General features: G+C 36.7%; 1 long non-coding RNA gene across 1 annotated transcript in view; it reads right to left on the bottom strand.

The window, feature by feature from the left end:
- LOC150105751 (uncharacterized) overlaps positions 1 to 26,706 on the bottom strand; it is a 64,467-nt gene extending 37,761 nt beyond the window's left edge. Inside the window, exons 1-2 of the long non-coding RNA XR_016548500.1 lie at positions 25,882 to 26,706; positions 11,794 to 11,989 (exon numbers count right to left, since the gene is read on the bottom strand). This is a non-coding gene — a long non-coding RNA (uncharacterized LOC150105751). The remainder of the gene's footprint in view (positions 1 to 11,793; positions 11,990 to 25,881) is intronic.
- Between the last annotated feature and the right edge of the window lie 204 nt (positions 26,707 to 26,910).

The raw sequence follows: 26,910 nt of genomic DNA, 5'->3' as shown, positions 1-26,910 counted from the left end.
TTCCTCTACTAGTATCCCATTCTCAGAAGTTTGTAGGTCTATCATATCGTATCACCCCCACCCCTCTTTCTCCTGTTTGTTGGTGTCTACAGTTCACAAATTCTCAATCTGTCCTCATGATCTGCATTAAACAGTCCCAATATTATCTTCAACACTCTCTCTACAGTATCAGCATCACCTCAGAAACCAGATATTTGCACAATAATCTAGATGAAGTGGTATCAAAGCTAAGAGACAAACAAGTTCTTATCCTTGCATGTCAATGTTCATTTCAGCATTGCAATTATCCTCTGAGTTGTATGTGTGTAGTCTTTTGCTAAATAGTCCTCGAACTTTCTATCTCTCTGAGAGCAATCCATAACCAAGGTGGCCACATGGCTCTGACTGGAGAGAGTGGTCATCTGATCTTCAATTGGAGGTTGCAAAACATGAAATTTTCAGTCAAGAAGGGGGGGGAGGGGGTAGATTTTGAACTACAAGGCAGGTGATTATGGCAAGAAGCTTAGGAGGAAGCTTAAAGCAGTGCAATGGCATAGAAACATGTAAGGGAAGGATGTCAGCAGTGCATTTTGTAGAATTCACTGCTGACATTATAATATCAGCAGTGCATTCATTTGAGCTTTATAATTAAGATAAAGAGGATAATCAGGTAGGAGTTAGATGAGTAGTATCATTAAACAGGAACTACAAAAAAAGAACATGTTGTGGAGGATATACAGTACCCTCAACAGAGTATAGCATAGAGTCAGCCTGCCTCATGGCACGGCTTAATAAGGGCGCTCGTTCAGCCATATTGCGGTAGGCATCATCGCTATGCTAACTATTCCTGTTAGCATAGCAAGTGCGGAAATAAGTTTTTCCAAGCTTAAACTGATTAAAAATTATTTACGAACAGCAATGACCCAAGAAAGATTGGTTGGTCTAGCAACTATTATCGATAGAGGCAGACATAGCTTATAATTTAAATTTAGAAGAACTTATAAACAGTTTTATTGTGTGGTACCCCCCTACAGCAAACATTTAATTAATATTATTATTATGTAATCATTTTACATTAATGTTTCTCTTGTAATAAAAACAGGGGTCCTTGCACTGCTGGCAACCACCTAAGTAATCACCTCATGGTCACTCTCTCACCAATTGGTGGATGATTTGACACCTCATTTATAATTACATCCTCTGATGAGATGACCAAATCCAAGACCCTCAATCCTCGTGTGCCCTCTGTTACATACTGTCTGAGGTAGTTATCCCTCAAAAACTCAAGAAACTCATTTTCTTTACTTCCAGTTGCTATCTCATCATTCCAGTCTATATTGTCATAATTAAAATCACCCATAATGATCATCCTTTTCTTATTTACTTGGGCAATTTGATTGTACATTTCATTATCACCACCATCCACATTACCTGGTCTATAACAACATCCCACCAAGTATTTGATTCCATTCACCTCTATCTCACACCATACTGCCTCAAAACCACTGGCACTATTTCCCTCTTGCATCTCTACTTTATATGGACATAACTCTTTCTCTATCATCAATAGCACTCCCCCTCCCTTTTTACCCCTTCCATCTCTATTCCTGTCAGTATGTCGTCCTCTTCCAACCATGTCTCACTTATTCCAACAATCTCTGGGTGAACAGACGCAATTAGTGCAACCATTTCATCTGCCTTGTTTCTTATACTTCTAGCATTTGTATACAAACACAACAGCTCATTTCTGGAGTACAGCTAGTTTCACTGATACCACTCACTCAATGTGATCTCTCCATGCTCGACTGGGACCATTTCCCTTTCTGCTTCTTCATTTTAAAACCCTTTTCAATTCCAACTGTTTCCTCTTGATCCCTGGTCATCCCATTCCTTTCCTGCCTACACATGCTCATCTCCTCTTGGAGCATCCACCTATCTCATGTTGTGTGCCGCTGTTCATCCTGAGCCTCCCCGCTTATATGCTTTCCATTCAGAATGCATTTGACATGTTCAGTGTTTGTGCTGATTTTCATGCCAATTTGTTACAGCTATCACTCAATTTAGTTAGAGAATCATGGAGACTTTTGTGCCTGATGTGTTTAGGATCTGGATAAAACAAGGAGCAAAATTTGAAACTCCAATTCGAATATCAGGCCTAATGCCACTTTCTTTCATAATGTGATCCATATAGGTGATGAATAAGAGTGGAGATAATGTGCATCCTTGTCTTATCCCTGATTTTATATCAAACCATTCTCCTGTATTTCCTTCAATTCTAGCTGCTGACAGACAACTTAAATATAGATTACATGTTGCTCAGTATAATGTCTATTTATCCCATATAATTGTAGTGTTTGAAAAACTTTTATTATTAATATTATTACTCCAAGACCTCATGGCATCAAAGACTCATCTGGAAGATCCTTTTATCCCACACACAGTTCATCATACCGTGTCTTAAACAGTGGTGAGCTATAAGGGGCTCGCGCGAGCCCTTTGTTAAATTTTTCTGAAATTTGCAAGCCCCTTGTTCTTCTTCTTTACTTTTTATTTAAAAAAAAAAAAAATCATAATTTTTGGAAATATATTAAGCCACAAACCCGTTCAGTAACCTAACAGAAATTAGTCTATTCTACAGTGTATAGATTATTTGGAATTATTGTTTCAACTCCTCTATAACGAAAGTTTGAAAATAAATATGCAATAGTATGGTAAAACCACTAGACAATCAGATGTTCGTAAAACTGTCATCAACGGGCTGTTCCATTGGACATTAGTTCTGTGTTCGTCAGTACACTGATGTATAACAGTTGTGTTTAAAATTTAAAAATAATAAATTTAAAGACCGTAGATTCAGCAAATTTAATATAATAAATTTCATTGTCTTTTCATGTTTCACATTAAAAATACTTTTACAATTATAAAAATATTTTTTTTTTTATAATTGTAAAAGTATTTTTAATGTGAAACATGAAAAGACAATGAAATTTATTATATTAAATTTTTTGGGAAAAAAAATAATGAAAAGTTATTCTGCTGATTCTACTGCTGTTGAAAATGATGTTGAAGATGAAGTTTGAAGATAATACGCACATTGATTCAATGAATATGCAACAAGTTAAAGGAGAAAAAGAAAATAATTTACCTGATTGCTGGAACGAGAAGCAAGCATCGCATTTCTAAACGCAGTATGTATAAGTGTTTAGAAGTTAAAAATGATAAATTAGGATGTCGTGTTTGCTCGAAATATAAAAACTTAAGTGTTGAAGGTGAAAAAAGTTGTTTTATCATCAAAGGAATGGGTAGAAATGAAAATGGAACCGAATGGACTACAGACTCAAGGACCACATGCTTGCGTAAAAAGTTATCCGAACATAATGAATCATTTACTCATAATAAAATCATAAAAATAAATGAAGAATATAGCAAATCTATATTACCAAATTTAATTGACAAACTAAATGAAAAAGAAATTTTGATAACTTCAAAAATGTTTAATTCTGTTTATAGTTTGGTGAAGAGAAACCGATCTATGTCTGATTTGCCCGATTTAATCAAGCTCCAAATTAAAAGTGGTATTGTTCTAGGATTATCATTGCATTCTAGATTCTCATGAATTAGAATACAGTGGTACCTTGGATTGCAAGTAACTTGGTCTGCGAGTGTTTCGCAAGACGAGCAAAAATTTTTAATAAATTTTAACTTGATAAATGAGCGAGGTCTTGCAATACGAGTACTGTATTACCAATACGCTTTGTCTGCCGAGCGTCGCGTGATCACAAGCCACTTGGGATTGTGGGTAATCGTCTCGCATGCGCGGTCTCAGTCAGCATACCTCATTCGTATGGTCAACATTCGTGCTAGCGTAGTGATGACGTGTGCGCATGTAAAGCATTTTTTTATTTTGTGTCCAAATGTAGTGACTGTTCTTTATTAACTGTACTACGACAATGGCCCAAATGAAGAAAAGGGTTGAAAAGGAAGGCAGTAAGTTACGGTGGAAGTTAAGAAGGAACTCATCGGGAAGCACGAACAAGGTATGCAAGTGGCTGCTATCACAAGATTGCGATGAGGAGGAGGAGAAAAAGACGGAGACATCCCTCTCTTCAAATGAGATTAGGGAGGTGTGTAAAATGTGGGAAACAGTGCAAAATTTTGTAGAAAAGCACCACCTGAGTAAGGCTGTGGCAGTGCGAGTGATGAATCTGTTTAACGACAATGCAATGTCATATTTCCGTGAAATCCTCAAAAGGAGGTAAAAGGAGTTGTCATTGGATAGGTTCCTTGTTAAAGTTGCACAAAAAGAAAAGAGTCAACAGATAGCAGTAATTCCGTTAGTGACAATGAAAGTCATCCTACCCAATACAATTACTGTAATATGTAATTCTAATGTAATTAATAAATTCGACTACTTTATGTATACAGTATTAATCATTTTTATATGAATATTTTTGAGTTTTGGAACGAATCATCTGAGTTTCTATTATTTATTATGGGGAAATTCGTTTTGATACATGAGTACTTTGGATTACGAGCACATTTCCGGAACGAATTATGCTTGCAAACCAAGGTACCACTGTAGTTGAACAAATTTCTAAACAAATAAAATTAGAAATATTCTCCAAAATAGTAGAAAAAAAATGCAAAATTCCTATAATAGCAGATGAATCGATAATGTTGTCAATTCGTCTGCTATTATAGAAAAAAGTGTTCTAGTTATTCACATACAAGTTGAGCTCACTGACCCATGTATGATTTTTGTAGATCATGCAGAACTAAAAAATACCACCGCGGAATGTATACATGCTACTTTAAATTCATATGGATTTTCTGATAACAATTTAAAAAATCATATTGCAGTTTGTTCTGATGGAGCTAGTGTAATGCCAGGAAACAAATCAGGTGTTGCAATCAAACTTCTGCAAAAATTTCCCAACATTGTGATTTGGCATTGCGTAGCTCATCATTTACAATTAGCATTAGACGATTCAATAAAAAAACATTAAAGAAATAAATCATTTGAAATATTTATTAATAAATTATATGCTTTTCATCATCAATCACCAAAACATCAACGAGAATTAAATATGATTGCAAAAGACCTTGGTATCGAAATTTTAAAGATCGGCCGTGTGTTTGGAGCACGATGGGCAGCTTGCAGTTTACGAATGGCTCTTGCTTTGTGGAGAAATTACCCAGTTTGATGCAAGCATTTTGCATTGAACGATAAATATCAGGGCTTTTTAAACCGACTTCTCAAGTTGAATTTTTAAAAGATCTAGCATTAATGATTGATATCCTACAGGAATCTTCATATCTATCAGAAGCTCTACAAAGTCGCAATATAAGTATTATAAGGGCTAACTCCTTAATCATGCGAACAATTAATGCAAGTAATTATTTTAAAAATTCTGTAGGTTCTTGTGAATCTAAAATTCCATGTTAAAATCAAAACAATTTGGAATAGCAATTGAAAGCAAAATCAGATTTCACAAACTACCATGAGAAACATTACTAAACTCTCTTATAATGTCTTTAAAGGATAGATTAATGCAGCAAAGAAATTTTAAACTTAAAAATGAAAATTATGAGGATTTGGAAGATGAAGAACTCAAAAACATTTTAAATGTATGTTATTATCCTGAAACATGGAGTATGGAAGAAGTTACGTGTCCATGGTTAGAAGGGAAAAAAAGATAAGATCTTTAAATTTTATTTTGAAATATGAAATTAAAATTAATGATTTTAGAGATTTAGTGGAAATGGCTTTGACTGGAAAGTTACCAAACGAAATTCCCAGCACGGCGAAAAAAGCCAAAGCGATTATGGCAACAATCGCAGTTTGCAGCACTGAACCGAACGAGCTTTTAGTGTGATGAATAACATCGTAACGATGAAGAGATCTTCTCTCACTATAACATATTTCGGATTTAAAGACACATGTATAAATGGAAAACCCTTGAATGAATTTAATCTGAATCTCTATGTCAATCTTTTCTAGAAAATCATCGCTCGGCTCCTAGAAGAATATGAGACGTGAAGGAGGAAATAAGGTGTGGCAGCTGTTGTCATAAGTATTTCCTTGAAGTAACTGTTTGTAAATGTTAACCTGTAAAGGAGAGAGGTTTTTTCTGGGTAAATGTGCACCAGAGAGCGAGTTTTTTTTTTTTTTTTCATGTAAAATTGTCTCATAGTTTTGAAAGTGATTTATTAAATAAAATATTATAGTTACCGTTACTACCATTTTACAAATCAGAATTCACTTTTGGTAGTCTCATATAAATAAATAGGACTATAAAATAATGTTCATTGATTGGTACCACTGATTATCACTTGAAGTATAAAAACAAGAGAGAAATATAACCTATTTCAATATTAATGTGTTTAGATAATATTTATGTATTATTTATAGATTGTTTGTCATAAAAACTTCTATCGCAAACAAAACAAATCTATTTTGTTTATAAACATCCTGCGAACCTCCATTAGTGTTCACAAACATCCCACTGTGGGAATGGACGTTTGTGATTGTCTCTAGAAATACTAGTGGTGGCAGGCAGTGATGAATGGCGTTGGTGTAGTTTTTTTTATTCTTTTGCTTGACAATGCGAGCACTTTGTTAAAATTTCCATAGCTCACCACTGGTCTTAAACACACTCAAACTCCTTGCAGACACCACACTCTCAGGTAAGGCATTCCAATCATTTACAACTCTGCACAAAAAAACGTACTTCTCACCCCTCTTTATACAGTTTCCAGGGGATGACCTCTGGTTCTCCCCCGATCTCCCACTATTTTCTGTAGAACTTCTCCAGCATTAATCCTATAACAACCGCTTACTAACTTGTAGGTCTCTATCATATCTCCCCCTCTTTCTCCTCTCCACCAGACTCTGCAAATAACATCTTCTCAATCTTTCCTCATACTTGACATTCCAGAGGTTAGAAACTACCTTAGTCAGTCGCCTTTGGACCCCTTTCCAACATCTCTTTGTCCTTCTAAAAACCAGGTGACCAAATCTGGGCACAATAATCCATGTGTGGCCTAATCAAAGCCTCATACAATGGAACAAGAATCTCCCTACTTCTACAAGTCAGTGTTCTCCACATCATTCCCAGAAGCCTTTGTGTTGTCTTCACAATTTTGGCTATGTGTGTCCCATAAATTTCAGATCCTTATCTACTATCACCCCCAGTTCTCTTATTTTCTCCACCTCCAACAATATATCCTCACCAAGCATAAATTCTGCATCCCATCTTTGTTTTCCAAATTTTAAAACCTTACATTTTGCAACATTGAACTCACATCCCCATTTCCGTGCCCAATCACTCAATTTATTCAAGTCTTCTTTTAGGGCCACCACATCTTCTCTACTCTTCATGGTTCATCCCAACTTTGCATCATCCGCAAACAACTGAATATCTCCATCCAAATGGTCACCGATATCATTAATATACAAGTTAAACAGTAAGCCCTAAAAAAGATAGGTATCAAAACCTGTTGATACCTATCAGATAGCCAGTCTCCAATCCAATGCACTAATCTAATAACCAACCCCATCTGCTCTAGTTTGACTGTCAACTTATCATGAGGTAATCTATCAAAAGCCTTTGCGAAATCCAAGTATATTACTATGTATCCTTCTCCTCTGTCCAAGGAAGCAGTCACTTTATTGTAATACATAAGTAGATTACTAAAACATGACCTCCCTTTAGAAAATCCATGCTACCCATTAAAGATAATACCATTGTTGTCAATCCAATTCTGGATCCTAGTTCTCACAAGCTTCTCCAACAACTTAATCACAACACCTGACACACAGATAGGCCTATAGCTTGATGCTCGAGTTTGATCACTTCCTTTATGAAGTGGCACAATCTTGCCCTCCTTCCACTCCTTAGCAACACTCGTATTAAAAAAATATGTCAAGGCAGGTGTCAACTCCCTGACACATTCCTTCAGAATACGTGGTGATATATTATCAAGTCCCACAGTCTTATTAACATCTAGTTTGCTCAACTCCCCATACACCTCTTGTGCACTTACAGTCAGTCTCTCCTCCCCATCATCAACTGTTCTCAATCTCTCCATGAAGTCACATTCAGAAGATTGAAAGACCTTTATGAACTGCTCATTAAGTATCTCCACCACACATTCTGCATCAGCTATCTTTATACCATTTTCTCCAATCAATGCCATCCTTCCATAATCATTCTTTCTTTTGCTGGCTACATATCGAAAGAACTCCTTAGGATTCTTTTTAGCTTCATTAGCTAACTGCTGCTCATACCTCACTTTAGCGACCCTCACCAACCAAGTCACCCGCTTTGCCTGGTCTTTGTAAACCTCATGGAATTGGTTATTTCCACCTTCTCTTATGCTGCATCCATAATGCCCTTTTTCTGTGCATCACATGCTTAATCTCTTTATTTATCCATCTCACGCCTATCTTATTTAACCTTCTCACCCTTGGAATACATTTAGACATTGCATCTACTAGATAGTTTTTGAAAATCCCCCAAGCTGCATTGATCACTTTTCCAGCTAACTCCTCATTCCATGCTCCCGCAAGTTGTCTCCTGAGCTCTTCATAATCACCCCCCCCTTGTAGTTCCATACATACACCCTTTTTTCTCACAGAGGTCCTCACACTGCTAGCAACCATCCAGGTAATCACCTCATGGTCACTCTCACCAATTGGTCGATGATTTGACACCTCATTTATAATTACATGCTCTGATGAGATGACCAAATCCAAGACCTTCAATCCTCGTGTACCCTCTGTTACATACTGTCTGAGGTAGTTATCCCTCAAAAACTCAAGAAATTCATTTTCTTCACTTCCAGTTGCTATCTCATCATTCCAGTCTATATTGCCATAATTAAAATCACCCTTTTCTTATTAGCTTTCCTAATTTGATCATACATTTCATTATCACCACCATGCACATTACCTGGTCTATAACAACATCCCACCAAGTATTTGATTCCATTCACCTCTATCTCACACCATACTGCCTCAAAACTACTGGCACTATTTCCCTCTTGCATTTCTACTTTGTATGGACATAACTCTTTCTCTATCATCAATAGCACTCCCCCCCTCCCTTTTTACCCCTTCTATCCTCACGAAACACATCATACCCTTCCATCTCTATTCCTGTCAGGATGTCGTCCTCTTCCAACCATGTCTCACTTATTCCAACAATCTTTGGGTGAACAGATGCAATTAGTGCAACCATTTCATCTGCCTTGTTTCTTATATATCTAGCATTTGTATACAAACACAACAGCTCATTTCTGGATCTACAGCTAGTTCCACTGATACCACTCATTCGATGTAATCTCTCCATGCTCGATTGGGGCCATTTCCCTTTCTGCTTATTGATTTTAGAACCGTCTTCAATTCCAACTGTTTTCTCTTGATCCCAGGTCATCCCATTCCTTTCCTGTCTACACATGCTCTCATCCTCTTGGAGCATCCACCTTTCTCACACTTCCTACTTGTGTATCCCTGTCCACCCTGAGCCTCTCCATTTCCACACTCATTCTCTCATTTTCTATACTCATGCCACTCACTTCCCCATTCATAACCACCACTTCAATCTCTCCTGTCTTACTCTCCTGCTCTTCCACATCACTTCCCACTTGATCTGATTCATTCTCTCTACTCACTTCTCTACCTTCTTCAGCAGTCTCTCCAAGCAACTCAACACCATAACCACTCAAATGCAGTCCATCGCTCCCATACAGTTAACTTCGTCCTTCAAACTCATTCCACACATTAACAAACTGTACTCCCCCCTCTCCTCACACATTTCAGCTAACATATCATTCATAATCCTTGCTCTCCGCCTTATCTCACCACAGTCATACCTAGGCAACACACTTACTTTTCTCTGGGCACTTTGTCACATGCCTTTTCCAAATCTAGAAAACTTAAGCACAGATCCTTGTCATATTCCCATGATTTCTCAGCTATTTGTTGTTAAGTGAAAATCTATAAAATAACAATAATAATAATAAATAAAACAATAATAATGAGTTGTTCAATTTGTATATAAGAAGTACTATCATTATAGATGCTTTCAAAATTAGGGATATAGACTGAAGTGGGGGGGGGGAAGCATGCAAGATAAGGTAATTTACAGAATTACTAAGCAATAACTACCTACCATAAACATCACATAATATAAGGATGTAAGGGTATAATATTCATGGTATAAGAATGTTGATCTAGTAATGGATCTGAGTCCATAAAAACTGTCTATAAAATGATGTGACTCTTGTGCCTCCAACCGGTGTGTGAGAGAGAGAGAGAGAGAGAGAGAGAGATTATGCAGTTTTGACCTGGGAAATGACAACATATGAAAAAGCTTTCATTAAGAAGCTATGTGGAACTGTAAGACAAGTGATTATAATAAAATGAGAAGACAGATTGAAATAGTGCCCTGACATAAGAAACTTCAAGGAGAGGAATAAATATCACAATATTCTTTAATTTTCTATACTAATACCGTAGCTTATATATTAAGTTAATTATTAAAATAATTTATTGACTTTGTCTAGTATACCATTAAGGAATGCTCAATCACTGTAGTGTCTTTATTTCTTAAAAACAAAAAAAAAAAATATATAGCTGTGTAGATAAAAGACTGCTGGTCTATATAACAGATGCTGTGACATCTAAACAACGTTAATCACGAAATATGAAATAATCTGAACATCTGAAATAATCTGGGTCTCCCATGGCAAGTCTCTGTTCTCCATGGGGATGACTAAAATAATAATAATAATACTAAAATACAGTCTGGAGGAAAATTGTAGATAGGAAGTTAGTAAAGTAGTAAAGTTAGTAATGATGTAATTTTTTCATGTAGTACTATCATATCCTGTACACCCCTTGAGGGTACATGGCAGGAATTTGATGATGATGATGAAATACAGTCAGAATTGACAAACAGTGAAAAAGCTCAATTTGAAGCGTAACAATTATGACAAATTCAAGCTCCATTCACTAAAGAAAATGGAATGCAATTTCATTAATCTGCACTTAAATCACTAAGATATTAAAAAATAAATACATAAACAATTACAAATTAGCATATATACTGCAGATTCTTAAAAAAGCACCATATAATGTGCATCCTTGGATCTGCACACTCAGAAGCACCCTCTCCTCCACTGGTATATATTGGTCTCCAGTGGCGCACTCAGGATTTAATCTTGGAGGGGGCCAAGCGCTCAGGATTTAACCTTTGGGGGGGCCGAGTTGAGTAGATGTTTTGCGAATACACACTACACATCGCATACGACCTATAACTGGGCATCTGCAGTGATCGCTAATTCATAAGTAGCACACAACATAAATAAAAAAAACGAATTTTAATTTGGAAAAGATTTTTGGAAATTTTTCTAGTGTTTTTTCCTTTTCTTTGGGGGGTGCCCTGGCCCCTTCCCCCCCCCCTCTGGGTGTGCCACTGCTGGTCTCCTTTTGTTCTATGATTGAGTGTTCCAGTACATGTTTTTAGCTGTCATTTTTCTAAAATAGCAATGGAAATTTGACTCTGATCCCATAGGACTTAGAGTGCTGAATGGTCTGTTAATTAGCATGGCAGAAATATACACCAATTTTCAAATCTCCATCAATTTATGTCCACTACTTCTAACTAGAGTACACAGTAATGAAATTATTCCAAATAAAAGCATATTTCTAAAATTACAAAAGCAATAAAACAAATATCAGTACAGATTGAGGATTAATGAATGGCATTTCAAAACAAGATGCTAAACACACATAACTGAAACACTTACCTGAAGCACCAATATAACAATTAATGTATATGTCTAACCTTGGGATTTTTCATAGCATGCAAAACTTCTATACAGTCTTCATTAACTTCTTGTATAGCAGTAAGGATTTATAAAAGCTTTAATATCAGCTTCTGTTCTCAAATGATTATTCATTTCATGCTACTTGAAATTAAGAAATATTGCATTCATAATGTACCTAAATATGAAAAAATAAGTAGGGAATTATATTAGTATACTTATAACTGAAATGTACAAATACAAGAACATATATAAAGAGCATTTAAAATTAAATTATAATATTTATTGCGAAATATATTTTGAACAGAGCACAGCACTTCTAGCAGAAAATTTTTAATAATAACAAGCCTCCATATTACTATAACACTCAATCATAGAGCAAAAGGAGGCCAATATATACCAGTGGAGGAGGGATTTTTAGAGCATAAGGTACTATAATTTACATCAGTTGCGTGGGGTACAGTGCCAGAATAGCATTACCCTATGTCTAGTTCCTGTGGAAGAGTTATGGATTATTTGGTTGGTAGAAATTATGGCCAAAGTGCCTCCATAGTGCCAATGGAAGAATAATGGTACATTGCATATGTCAATTAGAAAAAACCTCAGCTTGATTCTTGTCATAATGAGAAGAATCTTCGGTTGGGCTTTTCAAATGAAGGTGAGTAAGCCGGTCTCACATGGCCATAGTAGGGTTTTTTTTCTCTTGGAAACTCGGGTTTTTCATTCCACGTACAAGCAAATTAGAACACACGCAATTTACAGACAAAAATATACTGTTATGGTGGTGATGATCTGTGGATTATGTTAATTGTAGTTTTGCATAGTGGGAGAATTAAGTAGTAGGGGAGACAGTGAAATGTGTGTAGTGAAGTAAAGTAGAATGCCCCCCCACAATGAATCCTTAGACTCCTTGGAGATGTCACATAATAATAATAAATTAGCAGGGCAGGAGAAGAGGGTAATGGAAGATTAATATTATTATTATTAAACATATAGTTCCAGGAAGTAGTCCAAGAATTCATGTAGGGTGGTCCACTCAATTCATAAACCGCAAATAATACTGTTTCTTAAAGTTGTACACAGATGATGCACTCACCACTCCTACTAGGAATCTAAATGCTCATTTATTCTTTTCTAATACACTCTTACTTCATTATATCACAACTGCCCTACTCTCCCCTCCTACCATATAATGAAAGATTTCACCTATAAATGTAAGCTGGCAAATTCATTTGCCAGTTTACAATTATCATATGATCGCTTTCCTCAGACTACTCACTGGGGTTTGTAATCTACATTCCCTATAATCTGTCCTCTTATTCAAAAATCTAGTCCTAATATCATCTTAGTTACTCATCTCTGTACTCTCCTCACTGTTTTCTCATATTCCCAGAATCCTGGAGACCAGATTTAAGCAGAGCAGTCCACTGCAACCATATCAATGTCTTGCAAAGAAGCACTGCTATTATTATTAAATAATGTAGCACTTCTACATCACTAGTCTTATTAGTCTTTTTGGCAAAATTCCATCAAGTAATCTCTTCAACCTAAAAATACCACTTTGTGTTAGACCACTGCCTGCCTATTGGAGGCCTGAACTGGCTTGAAAAAAGTTATTATTATTCGTGACACCTCCAAGGAGTTCGAAGACTCATCACAGGAGGACATCTATTGAACAACTTCTCCATCTCCACCACTATCGAACCTCTACTTCCAATCATCTACATCAGCGCCATCTACTGTCCACCACCACAGCTAGTATTTATTGTCTGTAAATTGTGTGTGCCGTGAAGACCGATTTGTCTGTATGCAGGATGAAAAACCCGAGTTTCCGGGAGAAAAAACCCTGCTAGCTCCGTATGAAATCGGCTAACTCACCTTCAATTGAAAAAGTCCATATAAAGATTCCTCCCGTCATGACGAGACTCGAACCTAGGCCTTTTTCAATTAAAGGGTGCAACGTACCGTCATTCTTCCAATTGCGCTACGGAGGCAAGTTCCATGTTTAGTCTTTAGAGCAGGGTTTCTGTATTATCTAAAAATAAATAAAATATTGGAAAAAATAAACTTAATCCATCTACAGTACAATTGTTTTTGTTGTTTAGCATCATCAACAAACAACTGCATATCTTCTTTCAAATTTTTCCCAGTATTAATAATAAACACTGAATAGCAAAAATCTAATGACACAGCCCTGTGGTACTCAACTGGTCACTCTAAATATTTTAAATTCTGTTTCTCCATAACTACTGTGATCAATCAGCTACCTATCCTCTTATCTTGATCTCTTCTCTTCTCTCCCATAGTCCTAAATGGACCATTGGGTCACTCATGGCTGGTAGGCGATATTCTTTGTTAGTCTCCTCCAATTATCTCAGTCTCTTGTTCTTGATATCAGTTGAGAAAGGGAGGAATTTGTCCATATTTTGATGTTATCGGTCCATTTTAATCGAGGTTGGCCCCTAACTCTTGATCCCGGAACGATTCCTTCTAGTGTTTGCTTTGCAATGCCATTAGCCCTCTCCACATGTCCGAACCATTTCATCTCTTCTTCTGATGACTGTCAGAATATTTTCCCTTTTTCTCCCGTCTATTGAATCACTTATCGTGATACTGATTCTATTTTCAATCCAAAAATTCTCCAATTTATACAATAGCTTTCCATGTAGTATCTTTTCAAATGCTTTAAAAAAATTCAATCAAATCATAATCTATCTTTTCCTTTATGATTCCATCACATGTTTAATAGAGAACTCTTCATGGAATAATAAAGCCATGTTGTCCTCTGAAGAATATAGATTCTCTGTTTACCCATTTCCAAATTCTGACTTTCACAGGATTCCATGGAAAGAGGATAAGCAGAATCCTGCTTATGTTAAGATTCAAAAAATTTAGAATTTTTTAAAATTTGTCTTGGCAAATGCTAAAAGTCATCCTGACCTCCAAATTCTTATCCCCGAAGCCTGATTTTCTGCAGTACATCTTTTTTAACAGTGAAGTTCTTTCTTGGTAGCTGCAGCATCACAAACCAATGATATAACTACTGAAAACTGGCTTTGTTTTCAAATTCCACTGATCAAACAGGAAGCCATGCTAGGGTATCTGCTATATGTAATGGGATGAGGTTAACAGAGAATGATGTACTACTCACTGGAATAGAATATTATAGCATCTTTGAAAGAGATAGAAAATATAAAAGAGGTGGTGGAATGTTACTGATGATTGCAGAAGTGTTGTGTCCCCTCCTTGTAGAAGCTGAAGAAAGTAATAGCGAAGGCCATTTGGTGCGAGACTGAGGCGACTACAAATTTTAGTTATTTAGTAGGGTGTTGCTACAGGCCAGGAAATGTGGAGAGAGAGAGAGAGAGATTATTCTGAAATGTTTAGGGAGATGAGAATGGTGAGTGACAGGAACATGAAATAACATGTATAAGGAGACTGAATTCATTGAACTACATAGTTAAAGCAACACATGAGACATGAATATTGTCTCATACAACAATAATAGATGTTACAGTGATGCTATCAGATGGGAAGAGTGATCATGTGGTTTTAATGCGAGAGGTGAGTAGGCAGCTAAGCTTAATAGAACAAAAGATAACGTATGGAATTATGAAGCTCAGGGACTATGATAAATTAAGGAGACAGATCGGAAATGTGCCATAGTTTCATCAATTAAAAGGCTTACACCTTTCATGGGTGGGGTTAATAATACTGTTGGCAAGGTAGGAATGTTTTTTTTCTTTTTTTTTATTAATCTCATCTTCCTTATACCCTCTTTTACCTTGCGGTGTCGAGGGTCCATTGATCATCGGACCTCACTCCGCTTACAGGATAAGGTGGTCAGCCTTATGCCCCGGTGTATCCTATGGCCTGTAGTGTTGAGTTCTCAAGGCCAGTTGGCCTGCTTTGCGGGATGAAAAACCCCAGAATAAACTGGGGAAAAAACCCTGCTGTCCACGCCCAAGACTGGCTAACTTGGCTATTGCTAAGGAAGATCCTTCAGCTCCTCATGCCACCGACGGGAATCGAACCTAGGACACTCCTTCCCCAGGCATATGGTTGCGAAGCGCATAGTCACTAGGCTAACCGCGCGGTTTTTTATTAATTTTTATAATTTTTTTTTTTTGCATTCAATTTTCACCTGATCGAGAAACCCTTGCTTCTCTCTCTTTTTTAGAGAGATAAACAAGGGTTTATCTAAAGAGATAAACCCTTGTTTATCTCTCTAGAGATAAACATGGAAAGTTCCATGTTTATCTCTAGAGAGATAAACATGGAACTTTCCCAAACCAATTCATGGCTCCAATAAAGGGCAGTGGTCTTACGCTGGGCAATAAGCTTCATCTACCACCTGAAGACAATAACAAACATTCATACCAAGGGCAGGATTCAAAACCTACAACCTGTTGGTTAGAGAACAGATATGCTCAGTCCAAAATCAGTTACATATGACAATGTAAGATTGTATTCCTGAGGTCCTAACCTTAAATAAAGTAGAGATGAAATGGATGAATTATGAAATTATGCAGAAGCTTCTGAAAAGGATGAATATGGAAAAATGATTAGTTGATAGAGATGGAACACAGGTCACATCTAGGGAATATGTATTGAAAATGTTCAATGAATATTTTGTTATTGTATTTCATGTTGTGTGGGGAATAGAAGTAATGTTGAATAACAAGAAGGAAGACAGAAAACTGATTCAAAAATGAGAAGTGTTCAGAATATTAAGTAATCTCGATGTTAATACGGCTTTGGGAGTGGATGACATATTTCCACATTAAGGGAATGTGCAAAAGAGCTGGCAGTGCCCTAGATTTGGATGTTCAACAAGAGTCTAGCAATGGGAACAGTCCAAGAAGAGTAGAAAGAAGGAAAAAATAGTGCAACTGTACATGCAAAATCCACATCAAATGTGCCCAAATATAGGCCAGGTGTAGTGGTGAAGGTCTGTTGGGGGGGGGGGGGGTTGCTTAGATACAGAATACAAACCTGAATTGATGAGAATCTTTTGACAGAACAAAATGGGTTTGTTAAGAGGCATTCTTGCTTTAGTAAATTTTTTACATTTTATAACAGGATGACTAGTGTAGTAGTGGACAAGGGAGATGCTTATAAAGTGATATTTCTGCCTTCTGGTAAAGCATTTTATTAGGCTGTTTATATTGCTTATATATATATATGCAATAACATATTACTGACTATGATAGCTGGTGCCAGTTGTCTCTGGTGGTCATCAATTTAGCAGAACTAGCACTGCTGTAGCAGACACCACCAGAAACAACTGTCCAACATTCTTTTATAGTTGAAATGCTAACACCAAATCTGTTGATCCCATCAACACGTATGGTCCATTTACTTTAGTTACATGGAACAGCTTGAGTTCCAAAGAGAATAGAAATAGATTACTTTTTTTGCTCCTGCACGTAACATGTGGGAATCTAGCATTGGGGGCAGTGGTAGCATCATGCATATTTTGATGAGTCAGCAGGATTTGGCTTATTTCAAGAACCCCAATCCACACAGTATTTATATGTCCTTTTTTTTTTTTTTTTTTAAATGTTGGTCCACCCTTGAAAGGTTTATTTTGTAAACTTATATTACATTCGTACCACAGGCAGAAGGATTTGGATCTTGGTTATCATTCTTCCTTTTTTTTTTTCTTTTAAGCTGATAGAGTGGGGAGCTAGCTGAATAAATTTATATGGAACAAGAGAAAAATTAAAGGCATGGAAAGGCTTAGGAGTTCGCAGTCCATGTTAATTTATTTTCATGGTATTGATGACCACACAGAATGATAAGAAAATAATTACTATTTATTAACTAATTTGCTGATATTTCGCTGGCATCTTCAGAGCACAAAACCAGTTTGTCACAGTATGCAAAACAACAATTTGGTATAACAGTGGGACTAGTTTAAACAATTGTAATGGACAACACAGGGACTAAGGTCCTAATTAGGCACCATCTATATTGGGGGAAAAAAGCTACACAGAAGTCATTATAAGTCAGAGAGATTGTTTTTGAAATCAACAGAAGCTTTAAAATATACTCCAAACCTCAACAAGACAGAAAAGTGACAGTTCAAAAATGGGAAGTGTTCAGAATATTAAGTCAAGTTATTTTAAGACCTAATTAATGCTTGTTTTTTCTCTCTCTCTCTCCCCCCCCCCTTCCCCTCAACATAAATGCCACCTAATTAGGACCTTAGTCCTTGTGTTGTATGCTATAATTGTTTAAACTAGTCTTACTGTTATACCAAATTGTTGTTTCGCATACTGTGACAAACTGGTTTTGTGCTCTAAAAATGTTGAATATAATATAATATAATACCAATGAAATATCAGCCAATAAGTTAATAAATATTAATTATTTTTTATCATTCCGTGTTGTCATCAATACCTTGAAAATTATGAGAGAAATTAGTTAAAACACTAAACTAGCCATATACTGGACAATGTTCAAAAACCAATTTCAACTCAAACAAAACATTTGACCAAAACTCAGAGACCACAGATATGAGAGTTCTGAGAAAGAAAGGGGAGTGAATTGTTGGCATTAATGGCACAATCATATTAAAAATGAGGATATTAGAAAGAATATCCTCATTTTTAATATGATTTTAATAGAATATATGTGAGTAGAACTAATATTATTATTATGGGCGACTCCAAAGAGTCAGACTCATCGAGGGAGGCCCTAAACATCATGTCCATCACAACTATTCGACATTCACACAGTATCTATCATACTTTGCCTTGAACTCATTCACTGTCATAGCACCCACAACAGACTCTGGAAGCTTATTCCACTCATTCACCACTCTAAAAGTAAAAACCCAGCTCTAACACCCTTACTAACCACACTCTTGGTTATCAGGTGGAATGGTCATAAACAGAACAGGAAGGAAAGTTAGCAACAAAAAAAAAAAGCAGTTGTTACCAGGATGGCAGGAAAAATACCCAGAGGAAGACCAAGATCTGGATGGGCTGATAGTAAGAAATGCCTTAAAAGACTAAAATGTAAAATCTGACAACACTGGAGTCCTGAGAGAACATTTATTCAGAGGAAAATTCCTGATAGGAAGTTAGTACTAATATAATCTCTTCATGCAGTACTAGGATAATTTCCTGCACATTTCCTAAGGGTACGTATTAGAAATTTGATAATGATGAGGGGAAAAAAAACTCTCAATAACTACGATATCTTCGTGATAGTTCAGTACAAAAGACATTTGAAGTAAAAAAAGGGATCATTTAATTTTAACCAATATAAAATTTAATTTCATATTGATAAGAAAAGTATGTTCAAATGTTTTAATAACAATCAAATTCATGCAGTTTTCAGTGAAGAACTGTAGACTAAAATTATTCAAATATTATATTATTATTACACAAAAATCAGCATACAAGTGGCTCATGGAATACTGAATTTGAAAGCAGCATCACACTCAGTCTACTGTACAGCTAAGTAGCTGCAAAAGAGCCATAAACAAATTCAAAATAAATTTTGAAAGAGACAAATGCTGTAAATCTGCATCCTATTCAAATTTAACACTTCGTCTGTATCAACTATATAAACTGTCATATTCATCTGACATCTACCAAACAGCATAGAAGGAAGCCTTCATCCAGCTCGTACCTAAAAAGAGAGGTAAAAGCATCAAATTAATCTCCCATTGCTATCACCTTAGCACTCTTGAAAGTGATAGAGATGATCATCAACAACCAGCTTCTTCACTACTTAAAGACTCATCAATTAATTAGCAATTACCATATGAATTCTGCCATTCTCATTCTCCAGCAGAAATCCTCCTTAACCTTATCCACCTTTAGACACATGCCATGGAAAGATCTGGAGAAACCCATATGGTTGCTCTTAATATTTCAAAGGTATTGATCGTATCTGGCATCCAAACCTTCTCAACAAGCTATCTTCTTATGGTCTCCTTCCTGCCCTTTGTGATTGAATAGCCAGCTTCCTTTCTGTCATTCACTGTGCAGGCATATAGTTTTCTGTCATCAGATTTCTTTATCAATGCTGGAGTAATCCAGAGTTCTGTACCCTTACCCATACTCCTCCTCCTTTATATCTACATCAGTGACCTTCTCTCTCTCTCTCTCTGACTTCAAATTCTATTCACATTTATGCTGATAACACTACTCTCCATTCCTCTTCTTCATTTGTGACACCCTGTAGTACTCAAATGATTGAAGCCTTGAGATCTTCCATAGCCAATGACTTCACCATTCTCAAGTGGAATGATGAACTGAAGGCAACCCAGTGAATTTTAATGCTATTAAAACTTAGTCCTGGCTCACTGCCTGCAAGAAAGATCCTACTTCACTTCCACTTACCTTTGATCACATTCCAAAATCTTTCATGATCAGTTTTCCCTTGGACTGTTACACCCAGCTTATCTTGGCACAAACATATTACATCAACAGCCTCCTAAGTCTTTAAAAAAGTTGTCAAAAATTCTTCATTCAGAACATTACCTCTCTCAACTCCTAACATTTTATGAGTCTCAGATACAACCCACTGTGGAATACTGTTCTCACATTTGTGGTGGTGCACCCAAACCTTAACAATTCTTGATGATATACAGAAGAAGATGATCTGCTTAATAAGTGATACCTCTCTCAGACTCCCTTCATTCACTTTCCTATAGGTGCTGTGTTTCAACCAATCTCCCACATACTGTTTTTTCCCAATGAGTATAATTCCCAACTGTTTATGAAACATTAACAGATTATTATCTTTCTCCTTAATCACTTGCCCACATATGACACTTGTCTTATAGGTCTTGTCACCTTTCATGTGTGGTCATTTAAAAAAAGGAGGGAGGATCGAGCCTTCTAGATCCTTACCAAGGCCACCAGGTGTAACTTTTGCCCATCTGATCTCACATTCACATGGTACTATTGTGACATTGCCCAAAACCAGGACCAACCTAGTAGCATCTCTCTTCTCTTACAATTCCTGTACTGATAACCAAGGCAAAGTGTTATACCAATACACACACTTTACCAAGATCTGCTTACTCCATGCCATCCCATCCCAGTCTTCCACCAGAAAGAAATAAGTCCTAAATAACTTGGACACAAATAAGGCACTCTGTGTCCTGACAGTGTCAGTCTCTCCTTCCCTACCAACTGTGGTAGAGACTTGTGCTCCAGAACTAACACTCATGTTTCATCTCTTCAATCTTTCGTATCGAGCTGGCACCGATCCTACTGCATGGAAACAAGCCTACATTCAGCATAATTCAAAAGTCAGTAAACAAACTACCATCCAACTGCTCTCATTTCAATTCAGTCAAAAACCATAGATCATTAACAGTAAACTTCTTTACCAGCTGGAGGCAAACCTACTATTTACTGACCAGCAATATAGATTTTACCACTCTCAATCTAGATCTGATTTTCTATTCTATACACCTTTGGATTAGACATCAGTAATGTAGGCTGGAAGATCTGATCTGAGTTTGGAAAAAGCCATACAAATGTCCTCAAACCATATAACTCAGGCCATTGAGACATATGGTTTGGAGAAAATCATATGGTTGCTATTGACAATTCTGACATTTGAGTTTGTCATAAAGGCCTGCTCAGCAAACTACTATCCTATGGTCTTGCCTTCTAACCCTTTGCAACTGGGTCACCAGCTTCCTCTTTAGTCACAACCTGTGTGTTATGATTGATGATTTTCTCTCTTCAAGGAGTGCTCTGTTCTTTTACCCAGTTGCTTCCTCCTGCACATAAATAATCTAGTCTCACTGACATAGGGTGCTATTGTCTTTGATGCAAGTGCATTCTATCCCTTTTTCACTTGATCAACCTTGTAGTCCCAACTATTAAAACCACCATAAAAGTGAAAAAAAAAAAACATCCAGATATTCAAACATGATCTGATCTCCCTCCTCATATCCTACATGATCTAATTTTTTCCTAATTTCTAAGTTAAACACCATTATGTTGTCAGGTATATTCAGAGCTGTCAAATTAAGTCTTTCAGCATGATTGTTTTAAGAAATGTTTTTTAGTTTAATTTTTAAAGACACAACAGGGTTATGGTCTAAACCTATATCAGCACCTGGGTATGTTTTTATGTTGGTTATATTATTTTTGTATCTATTATTTATCATTATGAAATCTATTTGGTTTCTTATAGTTATCTGGGTTTGTCCAAGTATACAGTCTGCACTTTGGATGTTGAAAGAAAGTATTCATTATGCATAAGTTGTTTTGAATGCAGAATTGTATCAATCTCTCAGCGCTTTCATTTCTTTCGCCTAATCCAAAATTTCCAACAACTGGATTTTCTTCCCCTTCTCCAACCTTTGCATTCAAGTCACCCATCACTATGAGTATCTCATTTGATTTTACATATTCTATAGATTTTTATAAGTTACTATAAAAATCTTCTATTTCTTCATCATTGTGAATCATCATAGGGGCATAAACCTGGATAATTATGATGTTATAAGGCTTTGAGGCTAATTTAATAAGTATTATTCTTTCATTTAGGGGCCAACAGCCCCATTACAAATTTAAAGATGTCTTTCTTAATCATGAAATCCACTCTATATTCATGCTTCTCTCCACCAGAATTTACAAATGTAATGCCATCTTTTTCTAGTTTTCCCGTGTTAGGCCATCTTGTTTCACTAATTCCCATCACATCAACTTTAAGTCTTTTCATTTCCTGTATAAGGTTGTCGAAATTCTCTAGTTTATATAATGTTCTCACATTCCAAGTTCCAAGACTGTTTCCTGTTTTCAAACGAGGAATATCAGATGCCGACCTTCCTTTCGGATTTAAGTTGACATCATGGAGTGCATTTGCAGTGCTTGTTTTACTCACAGTTTCTTTTCCCTGTAACCATTTACAGCTTGGGATGTTGCAGATGCCAACCTTCCTTTCGGATTTAAGTTGTTGACATCATCATGGAATGCATTTGCAGTGCTCATTTCACTCACAGTTTCTTTTTCTCTGTAACTATTTACAGCTTGGGAAGTTGCAAAGGTTCCAACTTCCAAACCATAGCTTGTAAGATATTTCCATTTCTCCATGGTCAACTATAGCAGTGCTTCCCAAACTTATGGATGTAAAGCCCCCCCCTTGGAAAAATTAAAATATTTTACAGCCCCCTTCAAAAAAAAAATCATAATACAGACATATATTATTATAATATTTATTGTATTTATATTCAGTACAAAACATACACAGCAAATATTGCAAAAATCAAATGCAAATATTACATTTTTAGCATCTTACATACACATTTGACATGGCACACACTTAGTCTTAAAACATTTTAAATTGGTTTTCATTATGTCACAGCCCCCCTCAACAAAACTAATGGTCCCCCAAGGGGGGGGGGGGGGGGGCAGCCCACAGTTTGAGAAGTGCTGGACTATAAGATGGAGGATAGTAATGTGGTGAGGCCCTGATCTCTTCCACGTCTGCAATAGCCAGTTAACTTGGCTCACTCTGCTAGTCGTTGATCTGTATTCAGATTCTTCTGCCTGCCAGTTGTTTCACATTGCTGTTGATATATGAATTCTTTCACCAATGATGAAACAGCAGATGTCATTGCAGTCCTAATATCTTTACCAGAGCACCTTTAGTCAGCCATTTTTCAAGGGTTCTCTGTAAGCCTTCACAGCTACCATATCGGCCTGAGGCACATGATAAAGTCTCCACCGTGCTTCGCCTTACAAAGCAATCCTCTACTTTATGCTGCTTCCACCCTCCATGACGTGGATGCGAGGTTGGGATTTGGAGGGCAAGAAAGGTGATAGTCACACAGAACTTGGTAGATGCCAGGAAGAGCCAGAGGGGATAGTTTATCTTCTGAAGCTAAGAAGCATGATGACAGTTTATTGAAAGGAATGAATGTACTGCTAGATTATACATTTTAAGAATTCTAGAGATTGGCTCTAAGATGCCAGAAATGTATGGAATAGGAACCCATCATACTGTTTCACTGTTATTTGATCTTGTCTTATAGGAATCAGAAATATGTTGTATAGTCTGTGCTGAGAAGCCACTAAGATACATGTAATATTTGATGTCCAGAAGTTCTTGCTGTAGCTGTTCAAGGTTTAGAGAATATAATATGAGCGTGATGTACCAGTGTTTATGATTCCACTCTTCTGAGAAGGATGGTGAGCAGACTGCTGTTGAATATAGTATCCAGTAAAGGTAGTTTCAATAAACAGAAGTAATTCTTTCTTCCAAAAGCATGAGAACAAGAGCAGCTACAGATCAACATCCATTTATGGTCCAGATCCAAACCTACAGAGTCAGCTTCTCTTTCTTCTCCACTGTGACTACAGCCTTCAGCTGTTCAGAAGACATGTTAAGAGACTCCTTTCCTCTTACCCAAGCATAGCACTAACATGCTATAAGTCTTGTGACTTTTCATGGGTGCAAGCCAGATTAAAATAAAATATTTAAAAAACTGAAATGGAAAGGGCAACTGGAGTAGAGAAATATTCAACCAAAAATGCTCAAATATGGAGACAAGTTTTACAGTGGCTACACTGAATAATTCAGAAGGTCTAGTCAGATCAAATTCCAGATGACTGGAGTAAAGCTTCATAATACCCATTTAAAAGAGGGAAATAAACTAAATATATGAGAACTACAGCAGAATTATCCTACTGAATGTTCCATATAAAATTTCTGCCAGCATACTACAACAGAAGCTAGGAAAAATTGTGGAAGAGGAAACTTGGAGAAGAGCAAGTTGGGTTCAGGCCAAAGAGATAAGCATCGGATTAGATTTTCACTTTAAGACAAAAAGTTAAAAAAACTGTGAGAATATATTTAGAAAGGCATATTACAAAGGCTGCAAGCAAAAAATGGTTCAAAACACTACAATTATTGGGTGTGAATAGGGCATTATATTGAGCATATAGAAGAGGTACCACTTTGGGCATGCATGACATGCTCAAAATTGTACACTACAAATTTTCGGAGCTGTGGAATTCAGGGCATCCCAAACTTCAATTACATCTCTCCACCTTAGGGAATTTACCTTAAGTCATGAACCTGTTCTCTCTCTCCCAAGCATGTAGTGACATCACACCATTCAGCAAACAGCTGTATTCATGTGCAGTGATTTGTATGAAGTGGGAATGGTGAACCACACTGAAGAAATCTTGACATAATTGTACGATTGCTTTTTTTTTTTAATACAGGATTTTATTTTAATACTTCATTAAAGCATCTTTGAAATAATATCTTTATTTTGTTGTTGTTGTTGTTATTATTATGCTTCTGTCAAGTAAAATGTGTATAACAAAAATAATGTTATACTGTAAAAAATTCCAAAGGACACATGAGAGTATGTTCCCCACCCACATCTCAAAGATTTAGCAAATTTGCACACACCATTAAAAAAGGTTGACCACCTCTGGTTCATTTAGTCTATAATTAAGTCAGAAGTTAAAATCAAAGGAAGCACAAGTTGTCATCTATATCACGAAGGAAACTAGCATTAGGCCTGATATCAAAATTAGAGCTGACATAGATCATTCAGTATTGATAATGCTCTTTAGTTGGAAAGGGCCTGGGTTCAAATCCTATCTAGGATGTGAAGAACTTTTATTAGGCTTTTCAACTGGTGAGTTAGCCATCTCACATGGAGGTGATGTATGTGTTCTGAAAGGATGAAAGACCTTAATACAGTCATTTCTTTCCCTGCTGGCCATATAGCAAAAGGGCACTCAACAATCAAAACAAAACATTCAATGACCCAAACCAAACCTAAATAAACAAATATCTGTACATGAAATATCTTCAGAAATAGCAAACTCCTGTTTGGTAGCAATCGTAATTTCTGAGTGAAAGTTGGGTGTGCACTGTGGGATATAAAGCGAAATCAACTGCTCTCTGTAAACTACTAACCTAGTCATGAAGTTTTCCACACAGAAACTTTGGTTTGCTATATAATGGGTAAAATAATGTTCAAAACAAAGAAGTTCTTATTATGTATAATCTAAAATAACATTTCATTGTTCATTAACATACTCAGTAACCCAAGCACCTCCATACCTCAAAATAAGAAAAAATATGCAATATCACTATCAAAAAGCCAATCTAAAGAAGACATCTTGTACACTATGTTCCCAAAAGTCTCTGGACAGAAATTTGTATTTCCTGTCACTACAGCAATACCTCTTATTGCTGTCAATACGAGGTCGGGCCTCCTTTCATTACCATTACAGCAGCAACATTGTCTCGCTGAAAGAGACAATAGTTAGTTCCAAAAAAAAAAAAAAACCGCCACAAAGTACAATAGAAAGCATTGCATTGTTCAGATACTTCTCACAGTTCAATGTTCGTGTCAACACAAACAGAAGTCCGAGGCCAAACCAGGAATAGGACCATACCTTTATACCGCCACCTCACAATTTCATAATTGGGGTTACACATCCTGATAACACATTCACCGAGCATCCACCACACCTTCACCTGCTCGGTAGAATGTGTAACATGATTTGTCGCTCCTAACACAGCTTTTCAAACTTCCACGTCCCCTTGTACACGCTCTTTGCCCTACTGAACACGACGCTGCATATATATTAGGGTAATATGGAGCTTGCATATTGCGGTCCTACCATTGAAACCTATGTTGTGAGCCGAGCCTCGGATTCCAGCAGATGCCCAGAACACTGCATCCAACGAATTGAGGTTTTTACATATTATCCTTGATAGTACCCTACGGTGAGTCGTCCACTGCAGATAGCACTTGCATTTTAATCTCCATAACTCGGACTACCTGACTGATTCTAATACGAAAAGCACTACATTCAAGATACCTTTTATCGAGTCATCGCACTTAACATTTCATTGCATTAAAAAGCAAGGCTGATTCTGTAACCACTACGCAGCACCATCTGGCGCACCTTATGATAAATTTCTTCCCTCTTAAGAATTCTCTATATCCCTTTTAACAAGGAAGCAACAGTGCTATTATCTGGAAACAAGTAATTATAGCTCGAATATCGACTTGCTTTCTCTGTGTTAGACCAGTGAAGTGTGTGATGCGCGGGGTCGCATGTTCATGTGGTCACATGCCCA

The sequence above is a fragment of the Typopeltis vanoorti genome, chromosome 6 (genome assembly GCF_054136105.1).
Source record: "Typopeltis vanoorti isolate ZY-2024b chromosome 6, IOZ_Tvanoo_1.0, whole genome shotgun sequence".
Lineage (NCBI taxonomy): Eukaryota > Metazoa > Arthropoda > Arachnida > Uropygi > Thelyphonidae > Typopeltis > Typopeltis vanoorti.
Note: the sequence above shows the minus strand (reverse complement) of the source record. Positions and strands in the feature narration are given on the sequence as shown.